Source organism: Pseudophryne corroboree, chromosome 1 (genome assembly GCF_028390025.1).
Source record: "Pseudophryne corroboree isolate aPseCor3 chromosome 1, aPseCor3.hap2, whole genome shotgun sequence".
Taxonomy (NCBI): domain Eukaryota; kingdom Metazoa; phylum Chordata; class Amphibia; order Anura; family Myobatrachidae; genus Pseudophryne; species Pseudophryne corroboree.
The window spans coordinates 755376676-755403496 of record NC_086444.1 but is presented as its reverse complement, the minus strand read 5'-3'; the positions used below and the strand labels follow the sequence as shown (position 1 = coordinate 755403496).

Below are 26821 nucleotides of genomic sequence, written 5' to 3'. Positions count from 1 at the left end.
GGATTTGGCGTTCAACTGCCATGCCGTCAAACGCAGCCACGGTAAGTCCTGATACACGCACGGACCTTGTTGTAACAGGTCCTCCCGTAGAGGAAGCGGCCAGGGATTTTCTATGAGCAACTCCTGAAGATATGGATACCAGGCCCTCTTTGGCCAGTCCGGAACAATGAGTATCGCCTGAACCCTTGTTCTTCTTATAATCTTTATCACCTTTGGAATGAGTGGAAGTGGAGGGAACACATAGACTGACGGAAACACCCACGGTGTCACTAAGGCGTCCACCGCTATTGCTTGAGGGTCCCTCGACCTGGAACAATATCTCTTAAGTTTCTTGTTGAGGCGGGACGCCATCATGTCTATTTGAGGAATTCCCCAACGACTTGTCACTTCTGCAAAAACCTTTTGATGAAGACCCCACTCTCCTGGATGTAGATCGTGACTGCTGAGGAAGTCTGCTTCCCAGTTGTCCACTCCTGGAATGAAGACTGCTGACAGAGCGCTTGCATGTCTTTCCGCCCAGCAAAGAACTTTCGTGGTCTCTGCCATCGCCGCTCTGCTCTTTGTTCCGCCCTGGCGGTTTTTGTACGCCAGTGCTGTTATGTTGTCTGACTGAATCAAGACTGGCAGACTGCGAAGAAGATGTTCCGCTTGCAGAATGCCGTTGTAAATGGCCCTTAATTCCAGAATGTTTATGTGCAGACAAGCTTCCTGGCTTGACCATTTTCCCTGAAAGTTTCTCCCCTGAGTGACTGCTCCCCAGCCACGGAGACTTGCATCTGTGGTCACCAGGATCCAATCCTGGATCCCGAACCTGCATCCCACCAGAAGGTGAGAACTGTGCAGCCACCACAGAAGGGAGATCCTGGTCCTGGAAGATAGGATTATTTTCCGGTGCATGTGGAGGTGAGACCCGGACCACTTGTCCAACAGGTCCCACTGAAACACCCTGGCATGGAACCTGCCATACGGAATGGCCTCGTAGGCCGCCACCATCTTCCCCAGCAACCGAGTGCATTGAAGAACTGATACTTTTGCCGGTTTCAGAATGTGTTTTACCATGTTCTGTATTTCCAGAGCCTTCTCCACTGGAAGAAAAACTCTCTGTAATTCTGTATCCAGAATCATACCCAGGAATGACAGCCGTGTTGTCGGAACCAACTGTGATTTTGGCAAGTTTAAGAGCAAACCCTGTTGTTGCAGAATCGTCAGTGAGAGCGCAACATTTTACAGCAACTGCTCCTTGGATCTCGCCTTTATGAGGAGATTGTCCAAGTACGGGATAATTGTAATTCCCTGCTTGCGCAGGAGAACCATCATTTCCGCCATAACCCTGGTGAAAATCCTTGGTGCTGTGGAGAGACCAAATGGCAACATCTGAAATTGGTAATGACAATCCTGAACAGCAAACCTCAGGTATGCCTGATGTGGAGGATATATGGGAACGTGTAAGTAAGCATCCTTTATGTAGACCAACACCATAAAATCCCCCTCCTCCAGACTGCAGATCACTGCTCAGAGAGATTCCATCTTGAATTTAAATTTTTCAGAAAGAAATTGAGGGATTTTAGGTTCAGAATCGGTCTGGCTGAGCCATCCGGCTTCGGGACCACGAACAGACTCGAATAAAAACCCTCCCCCCGTTGTGACGGGGGTACCGTGACAATGGCTTGATTTTGACACAGCTTTAGTATCTACCTTTCTAGATGAGAAGCTGGCAAGGCCAATTTGAAAAAATCGGTGAGAGGGCACGTCTTGAAATTCTAATTTGTACCCTTGGGTTACTATTTCTAATATCAAAGGATCCAGGTCCGAGTGCACCCAGACCTGACTGAAGAGTTTGAGACGTGCCCCCACCGGTGCAGAGGAGCCCCAGTGTCATGCGGTGGATTTGGTAGAAGCCGGAGAGGACTTCTGCTCTTGGGAACTTGCCACAGCCTGTGACCTCTTTCCCCTTTCTCTTCCTCTTGCAGCAAGGAAGGAGGACCCTCGTCCTTTTTTGAATTTATTGGGCCGAAAGGACTGCATCTGATAGTGGGGCGTTTTCTTCTGTTGTGCAGGAACATAAGGTAAAAATGACGACTTACCCGCGGTAGCCGTAGATACCAGGTCAGTGAGGCCGTCACCAAACAAGACACTACCGTTAAACGGTAAAGACTCCATCGCCTTCTTAGAGTCAGCATCAGCATTCCATTGATGAATCCACAATGCTCTCCTAGCTGAGACTGCCACGGCATTGGCCCTTGATCCCAAAAGGCCATTATCCCTTACAGCTTCTTTTAAGTATGCTGCAGCGTCCCTGATATGACCCAGAGTCAAAAGTACGCTATCTCTGTCTAGGGAATCTATCTCAGATGACAAGTTATCTGCCCACTTTTCAATAGCGCCACTCACCCATGCCGAAGCAACGGCAGGCCTGAGTAGTGAACCCGTAGTGACATAAATGGATTTTAGTGTATTTTCCTGCTTACAATCCGCAGGATCCTTTAGGGCTGCTGTGTCAGGAGACGGAAGCGCCACCTTTTTGGATAGACGCGATAGCGCTTTGTCCACCGTGGGGGTTGACTCCCACTTTTCCCTGTCCCCAAAAGGAAACGGATATGCCACTGGAATTCTTTTGGGAACCTGTACCTTCTTGTCAGGATTTTCCCAAGCCTTTTCAAAAAGAGCGTTCAGTTCATGAGAGGGAGGAAATGTTACCTCAGGTTTCTTTCCTTTATACATACAGACCTTAGTATCAGGAACAGCAGGGTCCTCTGTTATATGCAACACTTCTTTTATCGCCACAATCATGTACTGAATGCTCTTAGCCAGTTTAGGATTCAATCTGGCATCACTATAGTCGACACTGGAATCAGAGTCTGTGTCGGTATCCGTATCTGTTATCTGGGTAAATGCACGTTTCTGTGACCCCGAAGGGGTCTGAGCTTGTGACAATGCATCTTCCATGGATTTCCTTCATGTCTGGCTTTTAGACTCAGATTTATCAAATCTCTTAGTCAACCGAGCCACATTAGCATTCAAAACACTCAACATATTTACCCAATCAGCCATCGGCGGTGCGGACACGGTCACTCCCACAGCCTTTTCTGTCCCCACTCCAGCCTCTTCCTGGGAAGAGCACTCAGCCTCAGACATGTCGACACACACGTACCGACACCCACAACCACACTGGGGCTATAGGAGACAGACCCAGAACAAAGCCTGTTAGAGAAACACAGAGGGAGTTCTGCTAGCTCACAACCCAGCGACTATCCCGATTCTGAAGTGAGTAAAATTACTGCCCAGACCTGTTAGCGCTTTATATTAAATAAACTAGCACCAAATCACTTGTGCCCCCCCCTCCCCGTTTTGCACCCTGTTACTTGTACAGCAGTGTGGGAGGCCAGGCTCAGCGTCTCTGCAGCTTCTGTGAAGAGAAAATGGCGCTGGTCAGAGCTGTGAGGACTAAGCCACGCCCCCTTAAAGGCGCGCTTCAGTCCCGCTTATTTTTATATCTTTATACTGGTGGGGGTCTGTAATTAGTGCCCAGGCACTTTATACACTTTCTGCCAGTCGCTAAATTTAGGATTTATGCTGCCCAGGGCGCCCCCCCTGCGCCATGCACCCTGCAGTGCATTTCTTATGTGGGAGCATGGCGCTCAGCGCGGCGGCTGCGCGGTATCTCAAACCGTCTTCTGCCGTCACTGAAGTCTTCTGATCTTCTGTTACTCACCCGGCTTCTATCTTCTGGCTCTGCAAGGGGGGTGACGGCGTGGCTCCGGGAACGAGCAGCTAGGCGCACCAAGTGATCGGACCCTCTGGAGCTAATGGTGTCCAGTAGCCTAAGAAGCAGAGCCCTTGAACTCAGAGAAGTAGGTCTGCTTCCCTCCCCTCAGTCCCACGATGCAGGGAGCCTGTTGCCAGCAGGTCTCCCTGAAAATAATAAACCTAACAAAGTCTTTTTTCTGAGAAACTCTGGAGAGCTCCTCAGTGTGCATCCAGTCTCACTGGGCACAGACTCTAACTGGAGTCTGGAGGAGGGGCATAGAGGGAGGAGCCAGTTCACACCCCTTTTAAAGTCTTAAAGTGCCCATGTCTCCTGCGGATCCCGTCTATACCCCATGGTTCTTGAAGCATCCCCAGCATCCTCTAGGACGTATGAGAAAAACGTTTTCGTCCCGCTCGGCTGCACAGGCGTTCGCACACTTGCAAAGCAAAAATACACTCCCCCGTGGGCGGCGACTATGTGTTTGCACGGCTGCTAAAAGTAGCTAGCAAGCGATCAACTCGGAATGACCCCCATGGTTTTGCCCATTTGCTAACAAATTTGCTGCTGCGATCAAGTCTGAATTAGGCCCTAAATGTACTGGCCCCATAAAAGGTCACCCAGAGGCGGAACTACCGGCAGTGCAAGCAGTGCGTTGCACTGGGGCCCGCCTCTGTCCAGGGGCCCAAGCAGGTAATGAGTCAAACTGACTCATTACATGCCGCTGTGCGCTGCAGGCAACCGCTGCCCGCAGCGCACAGCCGCACGGAGAGGAGAGGAGAGGAGCAGCGGCACGGACGGGGGAAGGAGGAGGAGGGAGGTGAAGGAGGGAGCCGCAGCAGCGCTTTGTTACTGGTGGAGGCGCTGCTGCTGCTGCCCCTCTGCTTCACTATAGGCTGTCTTCCGAGAACAGCCTATAGGGAAGCAGAGGGGCAGCAGCAGCAGCGCCTCCACCAGTAACAAAGCGCTGCTGCGGCTCCCTTCTTCACCTCCGTCCTTCACCTCCTCTACTGCCCGGGAATCGTCTGACGCGGCTGCACCGAGGAGCCTGAGCCGGCGGAGAGGGTAAGTATAATTCTTCTTTCTTTCTTTTTCTCTTTTTCTTTCTTTCTTTCTCTTTCTTTTTTCTTGTGCCTGCCTGCCGCTATGTGTAAAAATGGGGGACTGCCTGCCGCTATGTGTAAAAAGGGGAATCAGCCTGCCGCTATGTGTAAAAATGGGGGACTGCCTGCCGTTATGTGTAAAAAGGGGAATCAGCCTGCCGCAATGTGTAAAAAGGGGGGACTGCCTGACGTAATGTGTAAAAAGGGGGAATCAGCCTGCCGCAATGTGTAAAAAGGGGGGACTGCCTGACGTAATGTGTAAAAAGGGGGAATCAGCCTGCCGCAATGTGTAAAAATGGGGGACTGCCTGCCGCTATGTGTAAAAAGGGGTAATCTGCCTGCCGCTATGTGTAAAAATGGGGACGCTGTCTGCCGTAATGTGTAACAAGGGCACGCTATCTGCCGTAATGTGTAAAAAGGGCACGCTGTCTGCCGTTATGTGTAAAAAGTGCACGCTGTCTGCCGTTATGTGTAAAAAGGGCACGCTGTCTGCCGTTATGTGTAAAAAGTGCACGCTGTCTGCTGTAATGTGTAAAAAGGGCACGCTGTCTGCCGTTATGTGTAAAAAGTGCACGCTGTCTGCTGTAATGTGTAAAAAGAGGAATCTGTCCGCTGTAAGGTGTAAAAAGGTCTCTAACTGGTGTAGTGGTGCTACTGTGCGGCGTAATTTGAATAATGGAGACTACTGTGTACCGTTTTATGAATTGGTATTATTTTGTGGCCACACCCCTTCCCCACGAAGCCACGCCACTATGTATTTTTGCGCGCGCCTACGGCGCGCACTGCCCCTGTTTTGCATGCAGGGGTGGGGCTCCGATGCCGTTTCTTGCACACAGTGCTAAAATGTCTAGTTACGGCACTGTTGCTAGGTATCCATTTCTCTGGCCCTGAGCAGGTCCCCCTCACCAGATCCTCTCCAGGGGTGAGGGGGTGGACTTGGATGGGATGTGTGTGGGGGGGATGTGTGTGTGTGTGGGGGGGGGGGGGGGGGGCAAAGCATTTTGTCGCACCTGGGCCCACCGCTCGCTAGTTCCGCCACTGAGGTCACCTATACATGTTTATATATCAGGATCATAAACAGTCCCTTGATTGCACAGTAGAGAAGCAGTTAATTGTCACTTCTTAGCTGGCACAGAGAGCTTACTGAGTCTAGCCCTGTGATGAATGCAAGAATTTTCTAAATGTGAACAGTCTTGCTGTTATTGGATAAGAGACCAGCCAGTGACACAGTGATATATGAACAACGCCTATCTTGTTGCCTCACTCTATATACAGAAAAGATGGGTGTGTTCTTGTCATGTGCTGAATTTTCATGTGTCATAAAGACCTGCTGCTGAACCCATGATAACAACCTAAGCCGGCTGTCATATTACCAGCTGTGTCCTCTCAGTCCTGGCACACCAAGCAAAGTGCACACGTACAAGCAGCGCAGAACAGATTACGGTAACGTGAAACTTCAAATCTATACAAAAATGTTCCCCAATTGCTTGTTAAATCTTTAAGCGAAAAAAAATAATGACTTTATTTACTAGAGATCATTTACACATTAACTTGATTTTATTCATGTAAGCAGAACTAGATTGGGGTCCTCAGAAACTTCCAAATATCTGTTTGGTATATAAAGACTAACTCATTGCCCGGGTTCTCTAATATTCGTGTCAGTGTTTCTTTTTTTCATGTTGATTGGCCAGCAGTGCTGAAAATAAGAATTTACTTACCGATAATTCTATTTCTCGGAGTCCGTAGTGGATGCTGGGGTTCCTGAAAGGACCATGGGGAATAGCGGCTCCGCAGGAGACAGGGCACAAAAGTAAAGCTTTTACAGGTCAGGTGGTGTGTACTGGCTCCTCCCCCTATGACCCTCCTCCAGACTCCAGTTAGGTACTGTGCCCGGACGAGCGTACACAATAAGGGAGGATTTTGAATCCCGGGTAAGACTCATACCAGCCACACCAATCACACCGTACAACTTGTGATCTAAACCCAGTTAACAGTATGATAACAGAGGAGCCTCTGAAAGATGGCTTCCTAAACAATAACCCGAATTAGTTAACAATAACTATGTACAAGTATTGCAGATAATCCGCACTTGGGATGGGCGCCCAGCATCCACTACGGACTCCGAGAAATAGAATTATCGGTAAGTAAATTCTTATTTTCTCTATCGTCCTAAGTGGATGCTGGGGTTCCTGAAAGGACCATGGGGATTATACCAAAGCTCCCAAACGGGCGGGAGAGTGCGGATGACTCTGCAGCACCGAATGAGAGAACTCCAGGTCCTCCTTTGCCAGGGTATCAAATTTGTAAAAATTTACAAACGTGTTCTCCCCTGACCACGTAGCTGCTCGGCAGAGTTGTAATGCCGAGACCCCTCGGGCAGCCGCCCAAGATGAGCCCACCCTCCTTGCGGAATGGGCCTTAACAGATTTAGGCTGTGGCAGGCCTGCCACAGAATGTACAAGTTGAATTTTGTTACAAATCCAACGAGCAATCGACTGCTTAGAAGCAGGTGCACCCAACTTGTTGGGTGCATACAGTATAAACAGCGAGTCAGATTTTCTGACTCCAGCCGTCCTTTAAATGTATATTTTTAAGGCTCTGACAACGTCCAACAACTTGGAGTCCTTCAAGTCGTCTGTAGCCGCAGGCACTACAATAGGCTGGTTCAGGTGAAACGCTGATACCACCTTAGGGAGAAAATGCGGACGCGTCCGCAGCTCTGCCCTATGTCGAATGGAAAATTAAATAAGGGCTTTTATAAAACAAAGCCGCCAGTTCAGATACTCTCCCGGCCGAAGCCAGGGCCAGTAACATAGTCACTTTCCATGTGAGATATTTCAAATCCACCTTCTTTAGTGGTTCAAACCAATTGGATTTGAGGAAATCTAAAACTACATTTAGATCCCACGGTGCCACCTTAGGCACCACAGGAGGCTGTATATGCAGTACTCCTTTGATAAAAATCTGGACCTCAGGGACTGAGGCCAATTCTTTTTGGAAGAATATTGATAGGGCCGAAATTTGAACCTTAATAGATCCCAATTTGAGACCCATAGACAATCCTGATTGCAGGAAATGTAGGAAAACGACCCAGTTGAAATTCCTCCATCGGAGCACTCCTCTGCTCGCACCACGCAACATATTTTCGCCAAATACGGCGATAATGCTTCGCGGTGACTTCCTTCCTTGCCTTTATCAAGGTAGGAATGACTTCTTCTGGAATGCCTTTTCCTTTTAGGATCTGGCATTCAAACGCCATGCCGTCAAACGCAGCCGCGGTAAGTCTTGAAAAAGACAAGTACCCTGCTGAAGCAGGTCCCTTCTCAGAAGTAGAGGCCACGGATCGTCCGTGACCATCTCTTGAAGTTCCGGGTACCAAGTCCTTCTTGGCCAATCCGGAGCCACTAGTCTTACTCCTCTTTGCCGTATAATCCTCAATACCTTTGGTATGAGAGGCAGAGGAGGAAACACATATACCGACTGGTACACCCAAGGTGTTACCAGCGCGTCCACAGCTATTGCCTGCGGATCTCTTGACCTGGCGCAATACCTGTCCAGTGTTTTGTTGAGGCGAGACGCCATCATGTCCACCATTGGTTTTACCCAACGGTTTAATAGCATGTGGAAAACTTCTGGATGAAGTCTCCACTCTCCCGGGTGAAGGTCGTGTCTGCTGAGGAAGTCTGCTTCCCAGTTGTCCACGCCCGGGATGAATACTGCTGACAGTGCTATCACGTGATTCTCCGCCCAGCGAAGGATCCTGGCAGCTTCTGCCATTGCCCTCCTGCTTCTTGTGCCGCCCTGTCTGTTTACATGGGCGACTGCCGTGATGTTGTCCGACTGGATCAACACCGGTCTTCCTTGAAGCAGAGGTTCCGCCTGGCTTAGAGCATTGTAGATTGCTCTTAGTTCCAGAATGCTTATGTGAAGAGACTTTTTCAGGCTCGACCACACTCCCTGGAAATTTCTTCCCTGTGTGACTGCTCCCCAGCCTCTCAGGCTGGCATCCGTGGTCACCAGGATCCAATCCTGCATGCCGAATCTGCGGCCCTCCAATAGATGAGCCTCCTGCAACCACCACAGAAGGGATACCCTTGTCCTCGGCGACAGGGTTATCCGCAGGTGCATCTGAAGATGCGACCCTGACCATTTGTCCAACAGATCCCTTTGCATGGAATCTGCCGAAAGGGATTGCTTCGTAAGAAGCTACCATTTTTTCCCAGGACTCTTGTGCATTGATGTACAGACACCTTTCCTGGTTTTAGGAGGTTCCTGACCAGGTCAGATAACTCCTTGGTTTTTTCTTCGGGAAGAAAAACCTTTTTCTGAACTGTGTCCAGAATCATCCCCAGGAACAGCAGACGAGTTGTCGGCATTAATTGGGATTTTGGAATATTCAGAATCCATCCGTGCTGCTTTAGCACCTCTTGAGATAGTGCTAAACCCATCTCTAGCTGTTCTCTGGACCTTGCCCTTATGAGGAGATCGTCCAAGTATGGGATAATTAATACGCCTTTTCTTCGAAGAAGAAATATTATCTCGGCCATTACCTTTGTAAAGACCCGAGGTGCCGTGGACAAACCAAACGGCAGCGTCTGAAACTGATAGTGACAGTTTTGTACAACGAACCTGAGGTACCCCTGGTGTGAGGGGTAATTGGAACGTGGAGATACGCATCCTTGATGTCCAAGGATACCATAAAGTCCCCTTCTTCCAGGTTCGCTATCACTGCTCTGAGTGACTCCATCTTGAACTTGAACTTCTTTATGTACAGGTTCAAGGACTTCAGATTTAGAATAGGCCTTACCGAGCCATCCGGCTTCGGTACCACAAAAAGAGTGGAATAATACCCCTTCCCTTGTTGTAGAAGAGGTACCTTGACTATCACCTGCTGAGAATACAGCTTGTGAATGGCTTCCAAAACCGTCTCCCTTTCTGAGGGGGACGTTGGTAAAGCAGACTTCAGGAAACGGCGAGGTGGCTCTGTCTCTAATTTCAACCTGTACCCCTGAGATATTATCTGCAGGATCCAGGGATTTACCTGCGAGTGAGCCCACTGCGCGCTGTAATTCTTGAGACGACCGCCTACCGCCCCCGAGTCCGCTTGCGAAGCCCCAGCGTCATGCTGAGGCTTTTGTAGAAGCCGGGGAGGGCTTCTGTTCCTGGGAAGGAGCTGCCTGTTGCTGTCTCTTCCCTCGTCCTCTGCCTCGTGGCAGATATGAATCGCCCTTTGCTCTCTTATTTTTAAAGGAACGAAAAGGCTGCGGTTGAAAGGTCGGTGCCTTTTTCTGTTGGGGAGTGACTTGAGGTAGAAAGGTGGATTTCACGGCCGTAGCCGTGGCCACCAAATCCGATAGACCGACCCCAAATAACTCCTCTACGCATCGCCTGTCCACTGTCGTGTCCATAAAGCTCTTCTGGCCGAAATGGACATAGCACTTACCCGTGATGCCAGTGTGCAGATATCTCTCTGTGCATCACGCATATAAAGAAATGCATCCTTTATTTGTTCTAACGACAGTAAAATATTGTCCCTGTCCAGGGTATCAATATTTTCGATCAGGGACTCTGACCAAACTACCCCAGCACTGCACATCCAGGCAGTCGCAATAGCTGGTCGTAGTATAACACCTGCATGTGTGTCTATACCGTTTTGGATATTTTCCATCCTCCTATCTGATGGATCTTTAAGTGCGGCCGTCTCAGGAGAGGGTAACGCCACTTGTTTTGATAAGCGTGTTAGCGCTTTGTCCACCCTAGGAGGTGTTTCCCAGCGCTCCCTAACCTCTGGCGGGAAAGGGTATAAAGCCAATAACTTCTTTGAAATTAGCAGTTTTTTATCGGGGCACCCCACGCTTCATCACACACGTCATTTAATTCTTCTGATTCGGTAAAAACTACTGGTAGTTTTTTCACACCCCACATAATACCCTGTTTAGTGGTACCTGTAGTATCAGCTAAATGTAACATCTCCTTTATTGCCAAAATCATATAACGTGTGGCCCTACTGGAAAATACGGTTGATTCGTCACCTTCACTACCGGAATCAGTGCCTGTGTCTGGGTCTGTGTCGACCGACTGAGGCAAGGGGCGTTTTACAGCCCCTGACGGTGTTTGAGGCGCCTGGACAGGCACTAAGTGAGTGTCCGGCCGCCTCATGTCGGCAAACGACTGCTTAAGCGAGTTGACGCTATCCCGTAATTCCACAAATAAAGGCATCCATTCTGGTGTCGACCCCCTAGAAGGTGACATCCTCATATTTGGCAATTGCTCCGCCTCCACACCAATAACGTCCTCATACATGTCGACACACACGTACCGACACACAGCAGACACACAGGGAATGCTCTATACGAAGACAGGACCCACTAGCCCTTTGGGGAGACAGAGGGAGAGTCTGCCAGCACACACCAAAAAGCGCTATATATGACAGGGATAGCCTTATGATTAAGTGCTCCCTTATAGCTGCTTTTATATTAATATATTGCCATTTATTTTGCCCCCCCTCTCTGTTATACCCTGTTTCTGTAGTGCAGTGCAGGGGAGAGACCTGGGAGCCTTCCTGACCAGCGGAGCTGTGACAGAAAATGGCGCCGTGTGCTGAGGAGATAGGCCCCGCCCCTTTTCCGGCGGGCTCGTCTCCCGCTATTTAGTACATTTAGGCAGGGGTAAATATCTCCATATAGCCTCTGGGGCTATATGTGAGGTATTTTTAGCCTTTTTAAAGGTTTTCATTTGCCTCCCAGGGCGCCCCCCCCCCAGCGCCCTGCACCCTCAGTGACTGCCGTGTGAAGTGTGCTGAGAGGAAAATGGCGCACAGCTGCAGTGCTGTGCGCTACCTTAAGAAGACTGCAGGAGTCTTCAGCCGCCGATTCTGGACCTCTTCTTGCTTCAGCATCTGTGAGGGGGCCGGCGGCGTGGCTCCGGTGACCATCCAGGCTGTACCTGTGATCGTCCCTCTGGAGCTTCATGTCCAGTAGCCAAGAAGCCAATCCATCCTGCACGCAGGTGAGTTCACTTCTTCTCCCCTCTGTCCCTCGTTGCAGTGATCCTGTTGCCAGCAGGAATCACTGTAAAATAAAAAACCTAAGCTAAACTCTCTAAGCAGCTCTTTATGAGAGCCACCTAGAATTGCACCCTTCTCGGCCGGGCACAAAAATCTAACTGGAGTCTGGAGGAGGGTCATAGGGGGAGGAGCCAGTACACACCACCTGACCTGTAAAAGCTTTACTTTTGTGCCCTGTCTCCTGCGGAGCCGCTATTCCCCATGGTCCTTTCAGGAACCCCAGCATCCACTTAGGACGATAGAGAAATAGCTGTTATATGCAATCAGTCCGACTGACTCTCATGAGCCTAAATTTAACTATTAGATTATTTTATAACCAAACTTTGATACTGTATATATTTTGGTAAATACAGGATTTTGATGGGGATATCACATCACATATCTGATCAGGATGCCGACGCCGGAATCCTGACAGTATTTGGGATGCCGACACCGGCATCCCGAATAGATTCACCATCCCGGCGTCAGAATCCCGACAGCCGGAATGCCGAACGAACTGACACCGGGCCACAGTAGAAGTAAGCCAATGGGAAGTTGGGGAGTTAGGGTTAGGCTGCGGCCCCGGGAGGTTAGGTTTAGCCACTTCCTAGGGAGAGTTAGAGTTAGGCTGCAGGGGAGGGTTAGGTTAGGTTTAGGATGTGGGAAGGGAGGGTTAGGGTTAGACACCACCGGGGAGGGTTATGCTGTAGGGAGGGTTAGGTTTAGGCTACGGGGTGGGTGGGTTAGGGGGCCGGGGGGGGGGGGGGGAGGTAAGTATACTTACCATCCCCTGTCGGGATTCTGATCATCGGGATGCCGTGGTCGGTATCCTGACAGCCAGCATCCCATACGCCTGCAAATCGAACTCAACGCCTGCAGCCTGTTTGGTCGAATTATTTATTTTTCTGATTTACAAACCAACATTTATTACATTTATTATAAATGATCTATATGTTTTAGTAATTTCTTTTGAATAGGTTACATTTAGATACTGATTTTCATAAGTAGTCTGGCATTAAAGATTGTGTTCACGGAGTTGAGACACTTTTGATACTGCGATAAAATCCCTAAATGATGATTCCTGCAAACTATAACTCTTGATCTCTATTCACACCAATGTATAATTTAGCAGTGTATGTAATTGTATTTGTAGATATACGCCCTTTGATTAGATGTCCAATTGGCTTCAGCTGAAGCCTTTGTAAATTAGAACTAGTATATGTTAGCATTCAGTTATGGGGCAGTTGTATGCGGGGCAGTTGTCAGGAGTTTAGAAATATACGAAGTTTGGAAATTACAAAGTTAGGAAATTTTAAAAAGAACAGTTAAACCAACAGTTGAACAAACATTGAAAAACATTGGAAAGCAGGTAAATCTACCATTTAACTAACAATTTCCATAAGCATTTTCCTATCTATACTTTTCTCTTTATAAACACCATGCTCCACAAACTGTTTTTCCTCATAGCACTTCATGGTATCCTCTATAAAATGACATTGTCCTTCACTATTCCTGTTATGCATCGCTCTGTACACATTGCAGCCTCATTAATCCACTCCCCTCTTATTAACACTCATGAGCTTTTAACCTATCTATGTACACTAACTGTCACATCCTCTACCTGTCACCATAAGAAACTATCACACACCTCCCCCAACTATACCTATCTCTCTCTTCTTCTGCTTCTACTAGCTGGTGACATATCCCCAAATCCAGGTCCCATCCACATACTACGCTCACATTCAGCTGATTCACAACGGAATATAAAATCAACAAACCTTATCAACATCACTTGTCTCCCATCTACCTCCAAGTCACTAAAATGTGCTTTATGGAATGCACGCTCTGTTTGCAACAAATTAACAGCTATTCATGACCTTTTCATAGCAAAAAAATTCAATATGCTGGCTATAACAGAAACCTGGCTCACACAATCAGACACTGCCTCCCCTGCAGCACTGTCACATGGTGGCCTCCACTTCACACACACCCCCAGGCCTGGTAACATCAAAGGAGGGGGTGTTGGAATATTACTGTCCAAATCTTACACACACATTGTTTTACCACCTGTTCCCTCACTCACATTTACATCCTTTGAAGTACACTCTATTAGGATTTTCACCCCTTTCTCTCTGCATGTTGCAGCTATCTATCGCCCACCTGGGCAACCCAAAAAGTTTCTGGAAGATTTTTCTGCTTGGCTCCCTCACTTTCTATCCTCTGACATCTCCACCATCATTATGGGTGATTTCAATCTCTCTATTGACAGTCCACAATCTCCCCATGCCTCTAAACTACTCTCTCTAACCTCCTCTCTTGGCCTCTCCCAATGGACTGACTCCCCTACTCATCAGGAGGGCCACTGCCTTGATCTTGTATTCACCAGACTATGCTCTGTTTCTGAACTCACTAACACTCCTTTCCCTCTCTCAGATCACAACCTTATCACATGCATGCTCTCCTCCATTACTTCAAACTCCATGTCCCTAAAGTCTACAAGGACACCTCTTACCCACAGAAATATTAACGCTATTAATTTTCAACAACTATCTACCTCTCTGCAACCACTGCTCTCACCAATTTCTACATTCACCTCTCCAGAGACTGCTGTGTCACACCTTAACCAAACTCTAGTAACAGCACTTGATGAAGTGGCTCCAGCTACCCATCACACTCCACGTAGACTTAGATGTCAACCGTGGCACTCTAAATACACTAGACACTTACAAAAACTCTCACGTAAAGTTGAACGCCAGTGGCGTAAATCTCGTAGTTCAAGTGACTTTCTCACATATAAGACCACCTACCACTCTTATCGTAATGCTCTGGACACTGCCAAACAAACATATTTTCAATCTCTCATCTCTGCTAAAGCCTCTAACCCCAAGCGACTTTTTAATACATTTAAATCACTTCTTGTCCCTCCCTCACCTAACCCACCAGCCACTGTCAGTGCGCAAGATCTTGCTTCCTATTTCAAGGACAAGATTGACAAGATCCGAAATGAAATGGTATGCTCTTCCACAGCAAGTGACCTGCTCAATTCCCTGCCTGAACCCTCTAACACCTTCTCTTCCTTTGATCCTACAAATGAAGATGAAGTATCTGCACTCTTTTCATCTGCCTACTCTAATACCTCTCCCCTTGACTCTATACCCTCACAAATTAGTAAAGCTCTGTCTACTGTGCTCATCCCAACCTTAACGAAAATCTGTAATCTCTCCCTGTCTACTGGTATCTTTCCTTCTCTATACAAGCATGCAGTGATTACTCCCATTCTGAAAAAACAAAACTCTGACCCGAACTCTCTCTCTAACTACATCTCTCAGCTCCCATGCCCCTCCAAGCTACTGGAGAGACTTGCCTACACTCGCCTCACACACTTTCTTAACTCACACAGCCTACTGGACCCACTTCAGTCAGGATTTCGTGCCCAACACTCCACAGAGACAGCACTGACTAAGGTAGTGAATGATTTGGTCACTGCTAAATCTAAAGGACATTACTCTCTACTTATTCTCCTTGATCTCTCTGCTGCTTTTGACACTGTTGACCACTCTCTTCTCATACAAACACTACAATCCCTAGGTATTCAGGACACAGCCCTTTCTTGGTTCTCATCCTACCTATCTAATCGCTCCTTCAGTGTTCGTTTCTCTGATTCCACCTCTCCTTCGCTACCTCTCTCAGTTGGAGTACCGCAAGGCTCAGTCCTAGGTCCTCTGCTTTTCTCTATCTATATTACATCTCTTGGCAAACTAATCAACTCTTTCGGATTTCAGTACCATCTGTATGCGGATGATACTCAAATCTACCTATCCTCCCCTGATTTGTCACCATCTGTATTGGGCCGTGTCACTGAATGCCTTTCTGCCATTTCATCTTGGATGACATCTCGCCACCTCAAACTTAATATTTCCAAAACAGAATTAATTATATTTCCACCGGCCAATAGTAGTTTCCAACCTGATATCTCTATCACTGTTGAGAACTCTGCAATCACCCCTACCCCACAAGCTCGCTGCCTAGGTGTCATTCTTGACTCTGAACTGTCCTTTGTTACCCACATTCAATCTGTCTCAAGATCATGTTACATACATCTAAGAAACATATCCAAAATACGCCCATATCTTACACAAGACACAGTAAAAACTCTAATCCATGCTCTCATTATCTCCCGCATTGATTATTGTAATAGTCTCCTGACCGGTCTTCCCAAACATAGGCTCTCACCACTACAATCCATTTTGAATGCAGCTGCGAGGCTAATCTTCCTTGCCAGACGTTTATCGTCTGCAGATCCGCTCTGTTAGTCCCTCCATTGGTTACCGGTATTCTACCATATTAAATATAAAATACTTTTACTCACATACAAGGCTATTAACCAAACTGCACCAACATACATCTCTTCACTCATCTCAAAATATCTCCCTACCCGACCTCTCCGCTCTGCACAAGATCTACGTCTCTCATCCACACGCATTACTTGTTCACACTCAAAATTACAGGACTCTGGGGCAGATGTATTAACCCGGAGAAGGCATAAGGAAGTGAGAAACCAGTGATATGTGCAAGGTGATAAAGGCAACAGCCAATCAGCTCCAATATGTAAATGAACAGTTAGGATCTGATTGGCTGGTGCCGTTATCACCTTGCACATATCACTGGTTTATCACTTCCTTATGCCTTCTCCAGGTTAATACATCTGCCCCTTTATCCGGGCTTCACCCACTCTGTGGAATGCCCTCCCATGCACTGTAAGACTCGCCTCTAGTCTCCAAACCTTTAAATGTTCCCTGAAAACTCACCTCTTCAGACAAGCCTATCAAATTCCAGACCCACCCACATAACCTTCAGTGCTTCCCTATCTAATTACATCCTCTGTAGAGTATTCATAATATCACATATCTTGTCTTTCTTTAGTCTCACACCCTCCTGACACTTGGATAACTTTGTGGGGTATCATCATACAACCCATTAAGAACCTAGCAATCTGGTGGACCATTGTGCAATAGGTAGCATCTATCCTTGTGTATCTATGCCTATTTCCCTATAGATTGTAAGCTTGCGAGCAGGGCCTTCCTACCTCTATGTCTGTCTGTTTTTACCCAGTTTTGTTCTATTACTGTTGTTCTAATTGTAAAGCGCAACGGAATATGCTGCGCTATATAAGAAACTGTTAATAAATAAATAATAAATAAAAACTCCTTCAGCGCATGCGATACACAGCATGTACACACACTGGGGCAGATGCATTAAGTCTTGGAGAGTAATAAAGTGGAGAGAGATAAACCGACCAATCAGCTCCTAACTGCAATTTTTCAAATACAGCCTGTAGCATAGCAGTTAGATGCGGATTGCCTGGAACTTTAACTCTCTCTACTTTATCATTCTCTAAAGCTTAGTCCATGCATCTTCCCCAAAGGCTCTGTTGTGCTTGAGACGCTTGGTATCAAATATGTTCCAAAAAAGTGCTGGGTGCTCCTAGGCAGTGACACACAGAGATGATCTGTCATGGGAGTGTTGCAGGTGTGTCACTGAAATATTTGCGTACACATTCGTTCACTATGGAGGCTGTACTCGGACAGAAAATCTGCACCTGCCATAGGAATGGTCAGGGCCAGACTAACAATGGGGCGGATGGAGCTACAACTCCAGGTATCCACATAAAAAAAATCCCATTATTATGGCAGCAGGATGATGTCTAGCTGGTCACATTGGGCCTGATTCATGTTTGAAAGAAAAGCAAAAAAGCAAGCAACTGGGTAAAACCATGTTGCACAGCAGGTGGGGCAGATGTAACATGTGCAGAGACCATTAGATTTGAGTGTGATGTGTTCAAAATGAAATCTACATTGCAGTGTAAAAATAAAGCTGTCTAACATTTGTGGGCTACAGTACATGCAAAAGCAGCCAGTATTTACCCTGCACAGAAATAATATAAATGTATTTGCTCCTCTTGCATGGCAACACGGCTTGTTCCAGACACAAAGTTAGATTCTTTTTTGCATAACTTCTAAACATGAATCAAGGCCACTATGGGGCAGATGTACTAAGCCTTGGACAGAGATAAAGTGGAGGAGATGAAGTACCAATCAATCAGCTCCTGTTATTTTTCAAACGATGTATCATGCAGATATATAAGTACATCTAGCTGTGTGTACAGCAGAACCACCAAATGCATGATATACTGTATCGATTGCAGAATCCATTGAATATGACGACACAAGTGGGTGGGTATATTCAAATGGTCTGCTGGCCAGACATATCAGGCAGATGATCGGTAAGTGTGTAGGCACAAGATCCTTTGTGCATAAACCTTACCAATCGTTAGATCGGTCAGCAGATCGGCTATGTGGGGCCATACATCGGCTAATTGTATACTCAGTCTTATGGGCCCTACACACCTAGCGAGCTGCCGCCGAGCTGCCCGACGGAGGATACGGCTGACGGGCGACCCGGCGGCGGTGGGGAGGTGACGGGGGGAGTGGTTTCTTCACTTCCCCAGTCACCCGGCTCCATAGCAGTGCATGCAAATATGGATGAGATCATCCATACTGGCCTGCATGCGCAAGCGACGGGGCACCATCGATGAACGAGCGCGGGGTTGCGCATTGTTCATCATTGGTGACTACACACTGAACAATATGAACGCGTTCTCATTCATTAATGAACGAGAACGTTCATATCGTTTAGTTTTATCGTCCAGTGTGTAGGGCCTATTAATGGCCCGATTCGGGGAGAGACGTGTGCACACGTCTCTCCCCCTGCTCAGCACAGCATGATGTGTGCTGAGCGTGCGATGGGGGGGGGGGCTGAAATGAGCGACCAGCTAGCAATCTAGCACCAGCGATAGCGATGCACGGGGCCGCACATCGCTATCACTGCGGGGGTACACACGGAGTGATCACTGCTTAAAATCTAAGCAATCTAGTCAGATTGCTTAGATTTTAAGCAGCGATCGCTCTGTGAGTACCCTCCTTTAGAGAAGGGAGAGCCGGGTATGCATCTTTAAGGGAAGGCAAAAAACCCCATAGTGTAAAATTGGAAATTGTCATTTGATTGCAATATCTTTCTGGCAGAACAGCCCCATTGCACAAAATCGGTCAAATCCATATGGCAACATCCACAAAACTACGGGGATAGCTGCTGGAGCAGCTTGTGGACGGAAAGCAGGATAAATCTCCAATACGGTACCTCCTATTTGGTACATTGAAAGTAAACTTACAGTAGAGTCTGCCCCTTAGACATGCGGAAGAAGCAATTTCTGTATATTGTAAGTGCAGAATTGATTAATAAATAAGCCCCTCTGTCTGGTACCGCAGGGCTGGATTAAAGTTTGTGAGGGCCGCTAACAAAAACAATTGTCAAATTGAATTGCTGATGATGTTATTAAAAAATAAAATGCGTAAATATTCCCAGCACCACAAATGTAATACACACGCCTTAGCGCCCCCTCACATTATGCCGCAGTGCCCTCTGCCACCCTGGTGGTGTTGTATGGAGGGTGGTTCACAGCATGCAGCAACCATGCACGTGACTGTTAGCCCAGCTCTACATACGTGTTGCACTGTATTATGTATGGGGGAAGGGGGTGTAAGTAACCGTGTTCTATGACCATGGGTACTGTGCCTCCGCCCGGGACAGTGTCGCCCAGTAAGCGGAATAAGTATCCGAAATTCCTATAATGGTAGCAGCACAGTACCAGTGATAATAACACAGACAGCAACCACACGGGTGTAGCAGGGGCGGTGACGCCCATGTGGGTTACAGGCAGCGGCATCCGCCACTCAGCACAGAACAAGCGGCCCAGCCTCTCCCGCGGCAGCCGCCACTGCCTGGGCACTCTGGAGAGCGGCCAGCTGGTGGAGGCGGTGGCTCTGGCTTCCTCCTCCTATTGGCTGCCTGCAGCTGGGGACGGGACACAGTGACAGTATCGAAGCTGTGATTGGTTGCTGCGGCTCCGGTTCCCCTGGTACAGACAGATCAGGGTTTGCAGAAGGACTGTTGCCGCTGGGTATCTGTGTGTGCCCGGTGCTCACTGGCCGCCCCTTACACGTAAGTCTCGTCTCCATGTTTGGGCCGTAATGCAGCGGGGTGACCGGTCACTGACCGCTGCCTGTGGGGCAGTGGCCGGTGTGTGCTGTAACGTCTGTGCGGACGGGGTGCACACATACCGGCGCGGTGTGTACATGTATGCGGAGTGCGCAGCGTATGTGGTACGGGGACAATGCCCGGGGTGGGTGTGTCCGCCTGGCGGAGAGTATGCTGCAGCCATACCCGCTCTGGGCAGGGGGAGGGGTGCAGGAGGTAAACGATGATACATGTGTGTGTGTGTGACTGTGTATATTTATATATACACAGACCCTGATATGCTCTCTGTCGGAGTCACCGACGTCACTTGCTTGGAGTCCAGTATCGCGACACAACAATCCTATTCTAGAACCTTCCCTGTATGTCTGTAGTGTACATTGATGGCTACAGTGGTCACCGTCTCATACAGTCGCTAGCACTATTTACGTTATCATTACCTTCTACATACATCCTCTCCATATCTCCCACTGTGCATAACATACATGCATCCTGCCCTTCTCTTCCTCTGTGCAAACATACATACATACTTTCCTTATCTCCCACTGTGCATAGCATACATGCATCCTGCCCTTATCTTCCTATGTGCATAACACACATACTTTCCTTATCTCCCACTGTGCATAACATACATGCATCCTGCCCTTATCTTCCTCTGTGCATGCATACATACATACATACATACATACATACAACACAGTTACTTTCCTTATCTCCCACTGCGCATAACATACATGCATCCTGCCCTTATCTTCCTATGTGCATAACACACATACTTTCCTTATCTCCCACTGTGCATAACATACATGCATCCTGCCCTTATCTTCCTCTGTGCATACATACATACATACATACATACATACATACCTACTTTCCTTATCTCCCACTGTGCATAACATACATGCATCCTGCCCTTATCTTCCTATGTGCATAACACACATACTTTCCTTATCTCCCACTGTGCATAACATACATGCATCCTGCCCATATCTTCCTCTGTACATACATACATACATACATACATACATACATACCTACTTTCCTTATCTCCCACTGTGCATAGCATACACGCATCCTGCCCTTATCTTCCTATGTGCATAACACACATACTTTCCTTATCTCCCACTGTGCATAACATACATGCATCCTGCCCTTATCTTCCTCTGTGCATACATACATACATACATACATACATACATACATACAACACAGTTACTTTCCTTATCTCCCACTGTGCATAACATAAATGCATCCTGCCCTTATCTTCCTCTGTACATACATACATACATACATACATACATACATACTTTCCTTATCTCCCACTGTGCATAGCATAGCATACATGCATCCTGCCCTTATCTTCCTATGTGCATAACACACATACTTTCCTTATCTCCCACTGTGCATAACATACATGCATCCTGCCCTTATCTTCCTCTGTGCATACATACATACATACATACATACATACACACACACACACACATACACACATACAACACAGTTACTTTCCTTATCTCCCACTGTGCATAACATACATGCATCCTGCCCTTATCTTCCTCTGTACATACATACATACATACATACATACTTTCCTTATCTCCCACTGTGCATAGTGACAATGCTAAATTCCTATGTCGTATAAACAACCCTTATGAAGCTAAGAACACTGTACGCTGTTTACTTAAGAAATACCGTAATGGTACGCTATTTGCGTAACGATCGCTCAGCCGTAGGCGAGACGCTCAAGCGTCACGTTCGCTCACGGCCCAGCGATCACAGGACACGTTATTGGTTATGTCTAGGGGAATGATTCGCTATGGCGTAGCATACACTCGAGACCACGAGGAGGTCACCAGCGATGCAGACGCTCACAACACTATACCTTGATATTAAACCTTATACCGACGAAACACACAGAATACCTTTAATGTGAGTACAGGGTGTAAATGCAACTTTGTGTAGCCTGACTACCTACAAAGCTGTTTGAGCGTCACCGACGCTCAAGTGAACACTTAACACTATAGTAAATACACAGATACTGTTTTAGGGTTCCAAAGCCTATTATCTGTATTATATCTAGTATACTTGTAAAAGAGTAACACAGTACAAATGATACACTACAATATAACAAAGACTTCCTAACCAAACACCTAACTAAGGGATAAACTACAATACTATCCTGGTCTAATACAATACAATACAATACAATACTATAAAGTTTAGTCTAGGGGAGTTACGAGAGAAAAGAGAAAATAGAGAGAGAGAGATAGACACAGAGGGAGAGAGAGGAATTGGCTCACAGAAAGACAATGATTACGGAGAGAACTTACGCACAAAGGGTATGATCGCCTGCGCCTCGATATCCAGCTCCCGATTATCAGCAGATAACCGTTGATGAGAGAGTGAGAGCTGGATGTGGTCGGCCTGCCTATTTATGCCCCACACACAATGCAATCTCCTGGTCCTACAATCCTTCAGTTTATTGGACACAGGAATTCGGCCCTGTACTGTAACCAAAGGTCATAGGTTGATTCATACAGGTGGGCTGTGCTGAGTTTAAACGGCTCAGGTGGGTGGGAAACTGGGTTTCCCGCCGCATACCTGAGTATGGGTAAATAATAGAAATGGACATAAACTTCTTATGTTCATAACTATTCGCACGAGCGATTAATACGCTCCAAACCAACACCGGAATATTGCTAATTAAATACTCTTCCGATGGGTACCAAATACTGCTGTATGACTCCTGTTAGACCCTTCGTGCAATACAAAGAGGGATTCCTCCGCTCAGGGACATTCTATCTAAACCAAACTTACAGAAACTATTGAGGGGAACATGATCTATAAACTACATTAATTGTGAACTTTTGTAACGAATGAGTCGCACGCTACGATCACATAAACTCTACCGTAAATGCGCATACTGCGCGTGCGAGTGCACGCTATTGCGGGTATGCGCTTCCACGGGAGAGCGTACGCATGCGCAGCACGGACCAGTGTGCGGTGCAAATATGGCATCGTGCATGGAGACATTTTTCTGACTTCGACAGTCCACCCTTTGGCAGTCAATAATAACTGCCACAAAATATTTAAGGAGAAAAATGTAAGTCAGGGGTTAATTGATTTCCATGGTGGGGAAAGGAGGAAGAATGGAGTAGGTGTGAAGAGAGTATGACCTAGTGAGAAAGCAGGAGCATGTGTGTATGAGTCCATGTTTGGGGGGGTCATGTATCATCGTGCCGTACGTGTGGTAAATCAAGCTTCGAGGTATTGCGAAGTATACATTTGAATTCCTTCTTATCCTGTGGTACAGGTCTGTGGATGGGCTGTCAAACTCTACCGAGCTCATTTCGGCTGTGGTTGTAACACAATGGGGATGCACATTTTAGTTGATGATACATGAATTGGGGGGGGTATGTGGTTGCTGCTATCTGTGCCTGTATTCCCTATCGACTATGTGTGTTATTACCTGAGGGTTGCAGAGATGAAGATAAAGAACACTTACGAAAAATGCAATGATATTCTATGTCAGGTTAATGTACGTTCGTCGATTGAGGTCTTGATTGGTGTCGTTTGATTGCAGTCTTCTTCTTTGTGCTTTTGCTCATAAATCGTGAGTAAAGCAAACAACGTCCATGGATTTACAAAAAATGTTGGGCTAGCGTGATTTTAAAGTTCCTAGGGAAACTGGGGTACCCATGGCATTGTCCATAAAATCTTGTATATCAGGTCGTCTGCTCTTCTTCTTTCCATCTTTCCGTTGTCGGACCCTTGGCTCATCAGGTCCTTCGTCTACGTGGGTCTTTGTACCTCGGAGGAAAACATAGAAATGGGTGAAAGACGGACCGTATACTCATTACATCATTACGTCATGGTTTCTAGCATTGGGTCATAAATCAAATCCAGGTTAATTACAGTTTCCTCACTCCTCAAGCTCATCACTTTCGTACTTTGTTTACACCTCATCAAAGCCTGCCCGCATCTAAATATCAATCCAATAGATATAACAACACCTAAGATACACAGGAGAAACTTTCCAACATCCATTATGACTCCTTGAGCCCACTCTCCCAAACCGGAGAACCAATTTCGCGGGTTCAACCATGACACCCAACCAGTCAGCTCATTACCTACAGCAGCAAGGGTGAGATTGTGTTTCCGACGAAATTCCCACTTTAATTGCAGAATATCGTCCATCTTTTGGTCTATGACCTCTACCGGATCCTCGGTGTTATTTGTGATATACGTGCAACACTTTATACCGTACTGTGTTGCCAATGTAACACAATATCCGCCTGTTACTGCTGTAAGGTAATTAAGAACCATCCTATGCTGAACTAGTTCTGTTTTGTAAGCTTGAAGTTCTCTTCCAGTGTATCTAAACGTGTCATCATACATTTCAGTGATATTATCTAACAAATTGGCGAGTGCGGAAATGTATTTATAATTCATCACTCCTCGAGCGGTACGAGTGAAATCTAACGCTACCAGAACCTGAATCCCGGTGGATTCATGGATAAGATCAGAGGCCGGATGCTCTAACCTTTCTGACAGTTGTCTTTTAACAAGGTGCTCGTAGTGAGTGTGAGTATAAGGAGCTTGGGCACCACGGTGTATGTCTTTCATTTTGTCATGTGTTACAGTCATCACTTCAGGCAATACTTTTCCAATATAACACAATCCTTCAGAGTTTGGGGCAAGCCACTTGTACGCCTTTCTCCCGCATATGAAATATGCATCATCGGGGAGAACATAAGGGACGGAGAAGGACATGACCATGTTACAAACCTTCCAGGTGAAATCTCCTGACCCTAATTCTTCCATCTGTCTAATACATGTATCGGTTTGTACGATATGTGCACAGTATCCTGGTGATACCTCTCCAACTTTAGTAATTCTATTTCCTAAGGTATACCTATACCGGAAAGATTTTCCTCTACTGGCTATGTGGCGTACAAGCTCTGTATCTGTAGGCATTCTATCTGCTCTGTGTGAAAAGGTCATGGTAAGGTTGCTCCATGACACTTCCCAATTTCCCGGTTTTCTAGGATTGGAGATGTTAAAACATAAGAGGGACCTATCCACATGGTATTGGTGGAGCTTCAAACTGGGAGGGCTGGAGATGTTAAACCTCCGGTCCACCGGTCTCCCACCACTTAGCTCAAGTACCTCCCCTAACGTTAAAGGAAATGGTACTAGCCCTGATTTGCTGTGACCCTGAGGTACTTGAGAGCATACCCAACAATCTGTTTGGTTCAACACGTTACCCACTAGAGAGTGATAGTCACTCAATGGATGCCGGTCCATATGGATATTAAAACTAGATTGGCATTGCTTTATGCATCCATCTTCAACCAGATTACCACAGAGCCTACAGATACAATTTTCCTCAGCTAACAATCCATCACAATTTCTTCTATCGGATCGTTTTCTGATACTCGCCTTTGCTTGTTGGATTGGTTGATCTTGGAAAACTACGCCTCCATCATCATAATCGGAACCCATTCCAGAACCTCTCTCGACCTCTATGGTACTCTCGCCGGAACAGACTGCTCTGGTCAACATCATGGTTAACATCAAAATCCGGATCACAGTCTCTTTGGGCAAGTCCATCTTTGAGGAGGAAATGGAGAAGAATGAGAAAGGGGAAAAAGAAATATCAAGGGAGAAGGGATGGGAAGTGGAGAAAAACAATAAAAGGGAGAAGGGAGTCGACAACTGCTTTCGATCTTCAAGGCTCAGGTGCCGCCTCAGTCCTCCTGGAACAGACACTCCAGTGATACAACCTCTACCGTCTGTTCCTTATCACGGGACTTCTCTGGGTCAGCAACCTTCTTGCAGTGGGATGAATGGACCCAAGTCTCTCTCTCAGCAACCTTCAATGCTGTGGTGCTAGTCAATAAGACCTGGTATGGTCCTTCCCATCTATCAATAAGACAACCTGAGCGTAGAAAATTTCGTATCATTACATAATCCCCAGGTTCAATGTCATGACAATTACTATCTGGTAAATCAGGAATCACCAACTTCAGATTATCATTTTGACTCCTCAACTGCTTACTCATGTTAATCAAGTACTTTACAGTTACTTCATTGTTACATTTCAAATCATCCTGAGGGTTAATCATGACATGCGGTTGTCGACCAAACAGAATTTCAAAAGGAGACAGATTAAGAGGGGACCTGGGAGTGGTTCTGATGCTATACAAAACAATGGGTAAAGCTTCTGGCCACGTCAATCCTGTCTCTGCCATTACTTTACTCAATTTATTTTTAATAGTGCTGTTCACTCTTTCGACCTTCGCACTCGCCTGTGGACGGTACGGAGTGTGCAGCTTGCTATCAATTCCCATCAACTTACACATTCCTTGAAAGACATCACCTGTAAAATGGGTACCCCTATCACTTTCAATGATTCTAGGGATACCATATCTACATACAAATTCCTGCACAATTTTCTTAGCTGTAAACATAGCGGTATTTGTAGCTGCTGGAAAAGCTTCGACCCAATTCGAGAAAACATCTATACAGACAAGTACATACTTTAAGTTTCTACATGGGGGCAATTGGATGAAGTCAATTTGTATTACTTGGAAAGGGCCGCCGGCAGGTGGGATATGGGAGGGTTCTGTAGGTATTGCCTTTCCAATATTCTTTCTCAGACAGGTAAGGCATGACATTGCTCTTTTACCAGCATGGGAGGAGAATCCTGGGGCGCACCAGTATGCTCTTACCAATTTGCACATCCCCTCCTTGCCTAGATGAGTCAGCCCGTGAGCTGCTTCAGCCAGACATGGAAGGTATGCCCTGGGGGCCACTGGTTTACCATGTCCA

General features: G+C 46.8%; 1 protein-coding gene across 2 annotated transcripts in view; it reads left to right on the top strand.

The window, feature by feature from the left end:
* The first annotated feature begins 6192 nt into the window (after nucleotides 1-6192).
* The window catches only part of PPM1K (protein phosphatase, Mg2+/Mn2+ dependent 1K), a 72750-nt gene continuing 52121 nt past the window's right edge, over nucleotides 6193-26821 (top strand). Inside the window, exon 1 of one of the 2 annotated variants that reach the window (XM_063917069.1) lies at nucleotides 6193-6291. The gene's annotated coding sequence lies outside the window, so the exon portion shown is untranslated. Of the gene's footprint in view, nucleotides 6292-19668; nucleotides 19952-26821 lie in introns of those variants that run through there. The other variant, XM_063917061.1, reaches the window with a different exon arrangement.